Source organism: Vipera ursinii, assembly GCF_947247035.1.
Source record: "Vipera ursinii genome assembly, chromosome: 1".
Taxonomy (NCBI): domain Eukaryota; kingdom Metazoa; phylum Chordata; class Lepidosauria; order Squamata; family Viperidae; genus Vipera; species Vipera ursinii.
In genome coordinates, this window is record NC_139512.1 from 355258958 (window position 1) to 355272703 (window position 13746).

Genomic DNA, 13746 nt, shown 5'->3' on the forward strand with positions numbered 1-13746 from the left:
TGTGCTGCAGCTGCCAAAAAAGCCAACACAGTGCTAGGCTGCATTAACAGAGGGATAGAATCAAGATCACATGAAATACTAATACCACTTTACAATGCCTTGGTAAGGCCACACCTGGAATACTGCATCCAGTTTTGGTCACCACGATGTAAAAAAGATGTCGAGACTCTAGAAAGAGTACAGAGAAGAGCAACAAAGATGATTGGGGGACTGGAGGCTAAAACATATAGGGAACGGTTGCTGGAATTGGGTATGTGTAGTTTAATGAAGAGAAGGGTGAGGGGTGACATGATAGCAGTGTTCCAATATCTCAGGGGCTGCCCCAAAGAAGAGGGAGCCAAGCTATTCTCCAAAGCACCTGAAAGCAGGACAAGAAGCAACGGATGGAAACTAGTCAAGGAGAGAAGCAACCTAGAACTAAGGAGAAACTTCCTGACAGTTCGAACAATTAACTAGTGGAACCACCTGCCTCCAGAAGCGGTGAATGCTCCAACACTGGAAGTTTTTAAGAAGAGACTGGACAGCCACTTGTCTGAAATGGTATAGGGTTTCCTGCCTTAGCAGGGGGTTGGACTAGATGACCTCCAAGGTCCCTTCCAACTACTACTACTACTACTTATTATATGGCTGTCCAGTCTCTTCTTAAAAACCTTCCATGACGGAGCACCCACAATGTCTGGAGCCAAGTCCTTCCACTGATTGATTATTCAGACTTTCAGGAAATTTCTCCTCAATTCCAGGTTGCTTCTCCCCTTGATGAGTTTCCATCCGTTGCTTCTTGTCCTGCCTTCGGGCACTTTGGAGAATAGCCTGACTCCCTCTTCTTTGGGGCAGCCCCAGAGATATTGGAAGACTGCTATCATCTCACCCCCCTCGTCCTTCTCTTCATAAAACAAGACATGCCCAATTCCAGCAACCGTTCTTTATATGTTTTAGCCTCCAGTCCCCTGATCATCTTTGCTGCTCTTCTCTGCCCTCTTTCTAAACGGAGTCTCCACATCTTTTTTACATCGTGGTGACCAAAACTGGATGCCGTATTCCAAGTGTGCTCTTACCAAAGACCAAAATATTCACATTTCCAGTTCGGCAAAAATCGTCCAGATGGTTTTTTTTTTTATCTCTGGATTCCTACAGGTGTTAAAGAGGATCAATAGACAAGCTGATAGCCAGGAAAAAACATTGGGTTGTCAAAGACTCTGTTGTAGCTGATGCTTAGAAATCTCTAACCTTGCGTCCTGCGGTTGCCTGGCACGTTAAAAGCTGATTTTTTTTTCCCCCCTCACTCTATCAAAAAGACCGCAGCCTTTCAACTGTACCGCTCAAGCTTAGCTAACCAGCCTGCAATCTTGCCTTGCGGTTTTTCCCTCAGCTTGGAGGACAAGGGAATAGGGGTGCGTTCTGGCCCAGGAGGATGGGCATTGTAGTCGGCACCTCTGAAAGATATGTGTGGAAGTCGATCCGGGAGATATTTTCAGCGCCAAGGATATTGACGTGATCCAAAGGTTCCGTAGTAGCAGCCAGGGTCACGATGTTGGCTGGCTACAAACAGGATCCGGAGGACAGATTAGAATGCAAATGAAGCAGAATGAAAGACTGGAAGGCAGCTTAAAGGTCATCTAGTCCAGCCCAGAAGGAATCCATTGCTACAGCGTCTGCTATATTTAGAAGCAAGTTAATAATTGCTCGCAAAATGAAGACCACGACAGAATTAAAGAAAACTTGCATCCTTTATCCCAGACTCTGAAGAACCACAGGACCTTAAATGTATAAATCAGGATTTTTCAAACCTGGGCAACATTAAGAGTGGGGGGACTTCAACTTCCAGAATTCCCCACCCCTCAGGTTGAAAACAACTGATATAAATGAATTTGTTTAACCTCCCTTCTATGTATAAAATTATTTCATTGGTGTTACGGTTGGGCAAGAAATAAATACAGTAATTACTTATAATCAGTACCTCTATCCACCTATTTATATTAGCCAATCTTGCAGGGAAACTAACCCCAGATTGAAGCATTTTACCTATACAAAAATTTCTCAACCATTATAAACTCCCCAAACCACCTGAGACTCTACTGGTATCTAAGGGTTTCTGCCTGGCAAGATTTGGCCTCAAAATGTCAATATCTCTCTATTTCTTAAAAATATGTAATTTTTAGTTGAAGATTTTGTTTTACAGGGTTAAACGCTACAAAAAAGTAAAGAAGGAAATCAGAAAAAGAAAAAAGAAAAAAACCAAGATAAGATTCTTGTGTATGTATAAGTACATGTACATGTATATGTAATATACACACACACACAAATATGTATATATGTCTGAAATAGTTGTTTTAATTGTTCTTTAACTGTGTATTTTATATATATTTTTCTCTTTTCAAATTACAGTTTGTCCTCCTTATGCTGCTCTATGACCGTCATTAAGATTGGATTTGAGGGAAGGAAGGAAGGAGAGAGAAAGAAAGAAAGGAAGGAAGGAAGAAAGAAAGAAAGAAAGAAAGAAAGAAAGAAAGAAAGAAAGAAGGAAGGAAGGAAGGAAGGAAGGAAGGAAGGAAGAAAGAAAGAAAGAAAGAAAGAAAGAAAGAAAGAGGGGGTGGAAAGAAGGAAGGAAGGAAGGAAGGAAGGAAGGAAGGAGGGAAGGAAGAAAGAAAGAAAGAAAGAAAGAAAGAAAGAAAGAAAGAAAGAAAGAGAAAGGAGGGGAGGGAAGGAAGGAAGGAAGGAAGGAAGGAAGGAAGGAAGGAAGGAAGGAAGGAAGGAAGGAAGGAAAGATTTAAAGAAGTGACTTCTGATTTTCTTTGCAGTAGTGACATACAGTAGTAAACTGTACTTTCACATTCCCAAATGACATAATTCTCTTCTTTCCATATACATCCCTTTCCAATCAATAAAAAAAAAACTGATTATTGATCGAAAATTTCAATCCCAACAGGATTTTGCTGAGGAGACTGCTAGATATTTTCCCGAGCGGCTGCACAAACGGTTAGCAGCATGGTCCTGTACCGTGTGTTGGAAAAGTGAAATAAAATTACAAATAAATTTAAAAGGGACAACTCTTCGGAGTCTCTGCGATCACGGGTGTCCTCTACCTAATTAAGCTGCTCTTAAAATGAGAGTGTAAATCTCTGCTGAGGAAAGTGATCCCCTCTCTTACTTTGGCTTATAAAAAGTCCCTCGTATTCTTCTTTTTTTAACATTGATCAGCAGGAAAGGAATCGCTTTCTTTACTCTGGCAAGTCAGTTGCACCCTTCTCTGACCACGGTGGAGGAGCTGGCTCCACAGGATGACCATCTGGAGAAAGGCAGGAGCCAGGGACTCTGACAAAATCAATCAATTAATCAGAATAGAGCTGGAAGGGAACTTGGAGGTCATCTAGTCTGGCCCCCTGCTCCAGCAGGAAACCCTATAGCAGACATGTCAAACACAAGACCCGGGGGCCGGATCCGGCCTGTGAAATGGTTTCATGTGGCCCACGAAGCCATCCTGGAAACAGTGAGGGAACGGCCCCCACTGCCTTGGCCCTGGCCCAGAGACCCTCCTCCTGCCAGAGACCCCCAGATCTGTCCCACTCCTGCCCAGGCCCCCATAGGCACCCTTGATGCCAACGATGTAGAGCTGGCCACGCCCACCCAGTAGGCCATATGCACTCTAGCCACGCCCACCCAGTAGGCCACACCCACCCTGGCCACGCCCACCCAGCCCCCTGAGGGCAACCGCAATGCTGATGCGGCCCTCCATGAAATGGAGTTTGACACCCCTGCCCTAGACCATTTCAGACAAATGGCTGTCCAGTCTCTTCTTAAAAACTTCCAGCGTTGGAGCTTTCACAGCTTCTGGAGGCAGGTTGTTCCACTGGTTAAATGTCACCACCGTTAGGAAGTTTCTCCTTAATTCCAGGTTGCTTCTCTCCTTGATGAGTTTCAGTTTAAAAATTTAATTGAGCAGCAGGAGGAGGAAGAGGTCTGCGGGGTCCTGGGTGCTCTCTGAGCTGGGTGGTTTTCTTGCAGACGTTTCGTGACCCAGCTAGGTAACATCATCTGTGCTAGTAGGCAGTGGGGTTGAGGAGGAGGAGGAGGAGGAGGAGGAGGAGGAGGATTGTGGAATCCTCAGTGCTCTCTGAGTTTGGTGGTTTTCTTGCAGATGTTTCATGACCCAGCTAGGTAATATTGTCTGGGGGGAAAAAGAGGAGGGGGGGGTTGTGAAGCGGAAGAGTCCTCCCCCTCCCCATCTTCCCTTTTCCACAACCCTCCCTCCCTTCTAGCACTGATGATGTTCCCTAGTTGGGTCATGAAACGTCTGCAAGAAGACCACCAAGCACCAAACGCCCCCTCAATGCAATCCTGAGCTTGCAAATATTCTGCTCTACCGGTAGCATTAAGCATGTTCACCGCCTTAAGTTATTTATACAAACAATAAAGGTGGGATATAAATGAAAGGAATAAAGAAATAAACCATTTGCATTAGGGCTTAGAGAAATGCCAAATAGAACAGCCCCACCAAAACAATTGGTTATAATCTTCCTTCCTTCCTTCCTTCCTTCCTTCCTTCCTTCCTTCCTTCCTTCCTTCCTTCTTTTTCTGTCTTTCTTTCTTTCTCTTTCTCTTTTTCTTTCTCTCTTTCTCTCACTCTCTCTCTCTCTCTCTCTTACTCGCTCTCTCTTTCCTAAATGCTTTATTCCCAGGAAATGCCACGCTACTTTTATTCTCAGAAACCTATTTCCTATTGGGTGGCATTCTTTCATTTCCTTCCAGCCATGCTGCTGTCTTCTTTAAGAAAAAAATAAATAAAGTTCTCCATGCAAGACCATCAGGTCAGTGCTTAAATAAATGATCCTACTGGCATTGTCCAAAACCTTCCACCCGTTGCCTCCAAGCTGTGTATATTCTCTCTCCTCCCCCCCCCAGACCCTCCGGCTGCAAACCTTGAAAAAAAGTGTCGTGCTGTGCTCAAAGGACACACAATTTCTCATCCTTTCATCCAGCCCCCGGCTCTGCCAAGATCTCGGCGGCATCACTGCGCTCCGTCCAAAATCCGACGATGGAAGGCTGCGAAGTGGAACTGCCAAAACCGGGCAGCTACGTGGCGCGAGGAGCAAATGAACGGAAAGGCCCCTTTCGTGCCACAGTCCCTGACTGGATAGTAGCACTTCCCCACCCAAAAAACTCCCCCCCCCCCCATGTTCTGAAAGATGGAGAATATTGGGGACCAGTCTGGTCTAGAGGTTAAGGTATCTTGCTAGAAAGTGGGAGACTGTGAGTTCTAGTCCCTCCTTAGCCATAGACATCAAGTTGGAAGGGACCTTGGAGGTCATCTAGTGCAACCCCCTGCTCAGGCAGGAAACCCTATACCATTTCAGACAAATGGCTGTCCAGTCTCTTCTTAAAAACTTCCAGTGTTGGGATCATTCACCGCTTCTGGAGGCAGGTTGTTCCACTGGTTAATTGTTCTCGCTGTGAGGAAGTTTCTCCTTAGTTCTAGGTTGCTTCTCTCCTTGATTAGTTTCCATCCGTTGCTTCTTGTCCCGCCTTCAGGCGCTTTGGAGAAGAGCTTGACTCCCTCTTCTTTGGGGCAGCCCCTGAGATACTGGAAGACTGCTATCATGTCACCCCTGGTCCTTCTCTTCGTTAAGACTAGACATACCCAATTCCAGCAACCGTTCCTTATACGTTTTAGCCTCCAGTCATCTTTGTTGCTCTTCTCTGTACTCTTTCTAGAGTCTCGACATCTTTTTTACATCGTGGTGACCAAAACTGGATGCAGTATTCCAAGTGTGGCCTTACCAAGGGCTTGTAAAGTGGTATTAACACTTCACGTGATCTTGATTCTCTCCCTCTGTTAATGCAGCCTAGCACTGTGTTGGCTTTTTTGGCAGCTGCAGCACACGGCTGGCTCATATTGAAGTGACTGTCTACTAGGACTCCGAGATCCCTCTCACAGTTGTTACTATTGAGCCAGGTACCCCCTATACTATACCTGTGCATTTGGTTTTTCTTGCCTAAATGTAGAACCTTACTTTTTTCACCACTGAATTTCATTTTGTTAGATAGCGCCCAATGTTCAGGTCTGTCAAGTTCCTTCTGAAAGCCAGCTGGGTGGCTTTGGGCCAATCACTAGGAGACTGTGAGTTCTAGTCCCGTCATAGACATAAAAACCAGCTGGCTGGCTTTGAGCCAATCACCAGGATACAATGCTTTGTAGTCCTGCTTGAGGCATGAAAGTAGCTGGGTTACTGTGGGCCAATCACCACACGATACAAATTCTAATCCCACATTAGCCATGAAAGCTGCTGGATATGTCTTGGCCAATCACCAGGAGATGGAAAGTTCTAGTCTCGATTTAGGCATGAAAACTGACTGGGTGACTTTGGGCCAGTCTATCTCTCTTAGCCCAACCCACCTCACAGGGTTGTTGTTGTGGGGAAAATAAGAGGAGGAAGGTATGTTGGATATGTTTCCTGCCTTGGGTGATTTGTAAAAATAATAAAGGTGTGATAAATCATCATCATCATCATCAAACAAATCAAAATAATAAAATAAGGAATAGAATAGAATGGAATAGAATGGAATGGAATAAAATAAAATAATAAAATAAAATAAATAAAGTAAAGTAAAGTAAAATAAAATAAAGTAAAATAAAATAATAAAATAAAATAAAGTAAAATAAAATAAAAAATAAAAATAAAATAAAATAATAAAATAAAATAAAAAATATAATAAAATATAATAAAATAATAAAATAAAATAAAATAAAATAAAATAAAATAATAAAATAAAATAAAATAAAATAAAATAATAAAATAAAATAAATTAAAATAAAATAAAATAAAATAAAATAAAAAATAAAATAAAATAAAATAAAATAAAATAAAATAAAATAAAATAAAATAAAATAAAATAAAATATATAAAGTGATCAATGGGAACTAGAAACCTTGCCGGTGTTGATCCCTCTCCGGGGACAGTCCTAAACCAAACAATATTTTCAAAGGTTACGCATGCCCCCCCCCCCCCGCTCCCACCTTAACCTGAACATTTTCAGGCTAAAGCTCCTTTCTGCCTTCAAAGCCAAAACGTGGGAATATTCCCAACGGCCCCCCAAAAGTCTAGGTAAAGCCATCGCTCAAGGTCTCCGCTCGTGCCAACTGCCCGGCTTCAACCTCTCCTGTTTGGGCCGGCAGCCAAGGTGGGGAATAAGCAAAGGCCCTGAATGCATAATGGAGGGCTTGCTCAAACATCCCCAGCACGAGTCTCCTGGCCAGTGGCGTAGCGTGGGGGGTGCAGGGGGGGCCGGCCGCACCGGGTGCGACATCTGGGGGGGGGCGCGCTCGCACTGAGCTGCTCAGGGAGCCCCAAGGGCTGCACAGAGTTGGCTTGGCTCCGCTCTCGAGCTGCTCTTTCTTGCAAAGCGAAATGAGTCCGGCAGGTGAGATGGGCGGCCACATAAACTGAATAAAATAAATAGAAGCGGCCAACTCTCTGCCCAGGCTCAGGCCAACCGCAAGCGCCCCGCAGGCGCCCTGGCAGGTTTGGCCGAGCGAAGACGGACCCGCCGGCCGGCCGGCCTAGCTTCGTGCGCATGCGTGGCTTTATTTAGCGGGGCTCACGTGCGAGCTTGAATGCAGCGGCTCTTGCAGGTCGGAGCCCCGCCCAGCCGCCCTCGAGAGGGACCCGGAAGCATCCCGCATGCGCGCGACTCTTCTTGGAAAGTCTACGCCACTGCGGGGCGCGTCTTTTCGGCGGTGCCATGACGTCACCGCCCGCCCGCCCCTCTATTTCCGCTTCCGGTTGCCTTGCCCCGGGTGCTGACAACCCACGCTACGCCACTGCTCCTGGCTTGGCAGCTGAAGGCGTTCACCAACTCCTTTGAGGAACAGGATGTTGGCAGCCCCAGAGGCGACTGATCAGCGACGCTGCCTCGTTGGAGCGGGGGGGGGGAGGAGGCGGCGGCACTGTGAGATCCAGCTAGTGAGCAGACGCACAAGACAGCCTGCCTTTTGTGGGGTGCAGGTTAACCCTTGACCACACTCGAGCCCAGAATTTCCATTGCTAAGCGGAGATGGTGGTGGTGGTGGTGCTGTGAGTCTTGCCCCGTTTTACGACTCTCCTTGCCGCAGTTGTTAAGCGAATCACTGCAGTTGTTAAATCACCACTAAAAGAGAATATTTGTAGCGCGTGCGGGGGGGGGGAGGGGGAAATGCAGATGTGTCGTGACCCATTATCATTGATACAGGTTTGTGGAGAGGAGGAGGAGGAGGAGGAGGAGGACTATGGGGTCCTTGGTGCTCAGAGCTTAATTGTTTTCTTGCAGATGTTTCATGACCCAAGTACATCATCAGAAGAGAGAGAGGTTTCCAGGGGGGGGGGAGGAAGAGGAGCAGGAGGAGGAGGAGGAGGAGGAGGAGGAGGAGGAGGAGGAGGACTGTGGCCTCCTTGGTGCTCTCTGAGCTGGCTTGTTTTCCTGCAGATGTTTCATGACCCAGCTAGGTAACATCAACAGTGCTAAAAGGCAGTAAGGTTTGTGGACAGGAGGAGGAGGAGGAGGAAGAGGACTGTAGGGTCTTTGGTGGTCTCTGGCCTTGGTTGTTTACTTGCAGACATTTCATTATCCAACTAGGTAGTATCATCAGTGTTAGAAGGGAGAGGGGTTTGCAGAAAGAAGGGGTGGGGGGGAAAGACAATGATGTAGCACTGATGATGTTACCTATTTGGGTCAGGAAACGTCTGCAAGAAAACAACGAAGCTCAGAGATCACCAAGGAACACACACCCCCTCGTTGTTAAGTGAGTTACAGGGTTGTTAAATGAATCTGGCTTCCCCACGCACTTCGCTCCTCAGACCGTCGCGAAAGGGGGTCCCATGAGCCCCCCCCCCGGACGCTGCCACCGTTACAAAATGCGAGCCAGTTGCTAAGCGAGCGAATATTGATCCCGTGACCACGGGGGAGGCTGCAATGGTCGTAAAGCGGGAACCGCGGTCCTTTTAAAAATGCCGTCGGGTCGCAAAAACGAACGGCTGTCAGTCAAGGACGGCCGGCCTGCGTCTGGGAGTGAAAAGCGACAACTCCTCGGAAGCCACACACCGCTGACCACAAGGAGGCAACACGCTTGTGATCCCAGGCGCCCTGCACAATATCTTCCCTTCTATAAAAGAAACCTAAGCTGCTAATCCTCTTGAGGGGAGAAAAAGGATTGCTATCTCGCATCGCTGCAAAGCTCTGCTTTATACCACACTAATTAGAGAGCCAAAGCCTTATTGAGAACTACCGCCTTGAATGTACACAACCGCAAAATCTACCTTTTGAAGCCTAAGGATCTCTCCAGGAGATCTAAAGCAGAGTTTTCTCTTTGCTACCTGTTAGCTGAGGTTTACTCGCTGCTCTGCTCTTCGGGCTGGCTGGAACTGCAGACTAGGAGCTTTTGCAAAGACAGACTATCCTCGACTTACAACGCTTCACTTAGTGACGGTTCAAAGTTACAACGGCGCTGGAAGAAAGACCATTTGTTCACCTCCCCAGGTTCACGTGATTTACAGTCGAGTGCTGGACGACGGATTCATATTTACGATGGTTTGCAGAATCCCGGGGTCGTGTGATCCCCTTTTTGCGACGTCCGCAGGGAAGGCCCGATTTGCTTAATGACCGTGTGACTAACGTAACAAACTGCAGCGATTCACTTAACCACGGTGGCAAGAAAAGTCATAAAGTGGGGCCAAATCCACTCAGCAACCGTCTCGCCAGGCAACGGAAATTTTGCTGGCTCAGCTGTGAGGGTAAGACGAGGATTCCCCAGAGGTAAAATTAAGTTTGGAAGGGTTTATTTATTTATTATGTGTTAATTTGCTGAATTTCTATAGCCGCCCCCTCCTTGCCCCTGTCTCAGTCAATGTCTCTGCCCGGCTTGCCATTCAAAACATATGTTGCAATTAAAAATACTAAAGTATTAAAAAAAGTTTAAAAATGGTTTAAAAAAACACTAAAAAAGACGGATTAAATTTAGCCCACAACACATTTTCAAGTTACCGGAATTCCAATTTTCTAATTTTCTGGCCTGAAAAAAAAGAAAAGAAAGGGGGGCAGTGGGCCCCTTATAGAAGATAGAGGGATAAAAACAAAGATTTTGTGCTTCTCATCGGAACCGAAATTCAACAGGTGAGTCTCTCTATTATAGCCTCTGTAAGTCTCTCAACTTACAACCAACAATCGGGACCAGAATTTCCATTGCTTAGGAACATAGGTGTTAATTTTAGGAGCTTTTCTGCCATGCTTGTGATGCAAATCACTGCCGTCGTTAAGTGAATCATGCAGTCATTAAGTGAATCTGGCTCCCCCCACAGACTTTGCCTGTTGGAAGCCGGGCTGGGAAGGTCACAAATGGCAATCACCTGACCCTGGGACCCCGCAACCGTCCTAAGCACATGCCAGTTGCCCAAATTTTGACCACATGACTGTGTGGGGATGCTGCAACGGTCGTAAGTGTGAGGTGCGGTTGTAGGTCATTTTTTCCCCAGTGCTGTTCTAACTTCGAATGGTCGATAAATGAATGGTTGTACCTGTAATGCAGGGGTCTTCAAACTTGGCCCTTTTATGACTGGTGGACATCAACTCCCAGAATTCCTCAGCCAGGCCTGGCTGAGGAATTCTGGGAGTTGAAGTCCCCAAGTCATAAAAGGGTCAAGTTTGAAGACCCCTGCTGTAATGCTACAACACTGCCAGTTGAATTTCTGCCTTCAAGACAAGAGGCTGAAAGTGTTTTTTAAATGGGAAAACAATTAAAATTATTAAATTAATCAGGGCAGGGAAGGAAGACAGGTCTACACTATTCACTATTCAGCTGGCAGAAAACATCAACGATCCAATTTAACAGGCGATGCAGCACTTAAAATCGTTGAAATCAGCAACTTCAACCATCCCACCCTATAAGGCTGTTGTTGGGGGGAGGGGAATCTAGGGTGCTTTGCAGGAGAAAAGTTGAGACTGGAAATCCGAGAGAGGAAATAAATACCTTTTATTTAGGTTTGTTCCATTTTTACATTTATCCCCCAAAGAGCCTTGGTGGAGCAGTGGGCTAATGCCTCCTTAAGTAACACCAGCTGCCTGCAATTAGTGCAGGTTCGAGTCCCGCCAGGCTCAAGGTTGACTCAGCCTTCCATCCTTCCCAGGTAGGTCAAACGAGGACCCAGATTGTTGGGGGCAATTAAGCTGACTTTGTAATAATGCCGCTTGGGGGGGGTGTGTGAAAGCCCTAACAAGCAGGCATATACATAGAATGAAGGCTACTGCTAAGCTTGTAAGCCACCCTGAGTCTTCGGAGAAGGGCGGGATATAAATGGAATTAAAATAAAAATAAAAATATACATAGAATGAAGGCTACTGCTAAGCACATTGATTTGTGCTTTAGATTGTAAGCCGCCCTGAGTCTTCGGAGAAGGGCGGGATATAAATGGGAATAAAAAATAAATTTAAAAAAATTCACTGCTACTCATTATGTGATCCTTCTGAATTTTAAACCCCCTCCCCACACACACAACAGCCCTGTGAGGCAGGATGAGCTGAGGGAGGACGACAAGCCCCAGTCACACCCAATGAGCTTCCAGAGAGAAAGTGAACTTAAACTGGGCCAGTCCCCTCTCTTTCTCAACCCAACCCACCTCGCAGGGTTGTTGTTCTGGGGAAAACAGGAGAAGGAAAGAACATTGTGTGTATATGTGTGTGTGTGTGTGTGTGTTTGTGTGTCTGTTTGCTCGCTGCCTTGAGTTATTTATAAAAACATGATAAAGGTGAGATAAAAATAAATCAAATAAATAAAACCTGGATCTTCCTGGGTCTATATCCAAACCTTGTATCATAACGCCTCTCTTAAAAAGCTCGGATCCCTTTCTCTCCAATCCCAAACAGCCCTTTTCTCAAAAAACACCTTGCTCTTCCCTCTCTCCCCTTCCCAATCCGGATTCGTTCCTGCCTGACTCCCTTCATATCTGGGATTGCCAATGTTCTTAGTGAACAGAAGTAAAACAAGAAAGAAATTTAAATCTTAAAATTTTGGGGGGGGGAGATTTTCCCCCTTCAACTCTTAGCATCTCTGTCCAGCCCTGTGCTCCCCCCAAAATTTCAGCCCGATTGTTCTGCTTTCTCTACACATAGGATTCTCAGGGTCTTCAGACACACACACACACACACACCCCAGCATCCTGGGTGTTGAGACCTGGCGTTAAGGAACCCCAACACTCCACACAAACAGCCTTGCACACCTGTTCACCATCGCCAGGAATGCAGCTCCCGGAAAACCAGGATACCCAAACAAGGCTCAGCTTCCAGATTCCCCACCCTCGGTTCAGAGGACCCCCAATCCCATTATCCTTGCCAGCAAGATGCACATTTGGACTCTCAACCCTTTCTCTCTCCCTCATGCTCCCAGCTCCGGCGGCAGCCCAACTGGGTTGCACTACGCGATGTTGATTTTGCAAACAGGAGCAACCGGTGTTTTCCAGCAAAACCTTGGCCCTAGGAAAGGGGGATTTGAGGAGGGGTGGGTGGGTGGGAGATCCCTCCCTGCCGGGGCCCGAAAGTGAAAAAGCCGGGAAGCTTTTTTTTTTTTCCTTCCCTGCTGCAACGGCCGCAGGGCAGTGGGCTTGCGAGTGCCGCAGTGTTTTGCCAGCCAAGGTGGTCTTCAATGTTGCAAGGACACGACCCGGGGGGGGGGGAGGCAGGAGGGCAGAGACATCGGAGAATTGAGGAAGTGTGTGGGGGGGGAGAAACAGCTGGGGAGGGTACCAAAATCCCAGAGTTTGGAAGCATTTGGAAAGGATTTTTGCAGAAGAGAATAGCCCCCCAATAGTTTTATTTGGCCAAGTGTGAGTAGACACACACACAAGGAATTTGCCTCGGGTGCAGAAGCTCTCCGTGTCCGAGCAAAGCAGCGAATTAATAATCATCATCCTAATAATACCGAGGAGAGAGGAGAATAAAGGCGAGAAAGAAGGAGGAAAATAATATTAGGAATGCCGTTAATAATAATAGTACAATTCTTATTAATAACGGTAGCATGAGTGCTAATGGGATGAATAGCAGCGATGGCACTATTAATACCGTTATTAATAATAGAAGATAATAAGACGAGTAATAACGTTTCCCAAGAGGTAATGCACCTTCGGGTGCGCACGAGACCACAGGAACATCTATGGGTGCCAGAGAAGTAGGCGACGGTCCTTCGGCAAACAAACATCCAGGGATTCGGAGGAAGGGGAGGACGATAATCATCCCTAAACATCTGGAGCAGGGGTCCCTCAACCTCCCGGTCCGTGGACCGGTACCAGGCCACGGCATGCCAGCAACCGTTCGGCACAAACAAGCAAAGCCCCATCCGTGGGATGCAGGCAGCACACAAAATCCTGCACCCTCCGGGTCCGTGGAAAAAACCTCTCTCCACGGAACTGGGGGTCCCTGGTGCCCCAAAGGTTGGGGACCTCTAATTTGAAGCATCTGATCTGGAGCATCCCTTGAAGACTATTGGGCGTTGACCCCTTGCCCATCAGTCAATTGCAGAAGGCAGCTGGATTTGGAGCAGTTGACATCCAGCCACCACCCCTAAATGATAGTAAAGCACATCTGGCTCTCTCAGGTCTTTAGGAAGGACTCGATCGGAGGGGGGCACGGATGCCAAACCCAGGCTAACATCTGGCTGATTCTGGTGCCCCCAAACCGTCCTATTAGCAGTTTTGAAGAGGCTGGTGGGGATTTTTCCCCCCAAGTTTCCTA

At 46.7% G+C, this 13746-nt stretch overlaps 1 protein-coding gene across 1 annotated transcript in view; it reads right to left on the reverse strand.

The window, feature by feature from the left end:
- DOC2B (double C2 domain beta) overlaps positions 1-13746 on the reverse strand; it is a gene marked incomplete at both ends in the record, with an annotated part of 141985 nt that overhangs the window by 126485 nt on the left and 1754 nt on the right. The window lies entirely within an intron of this gene.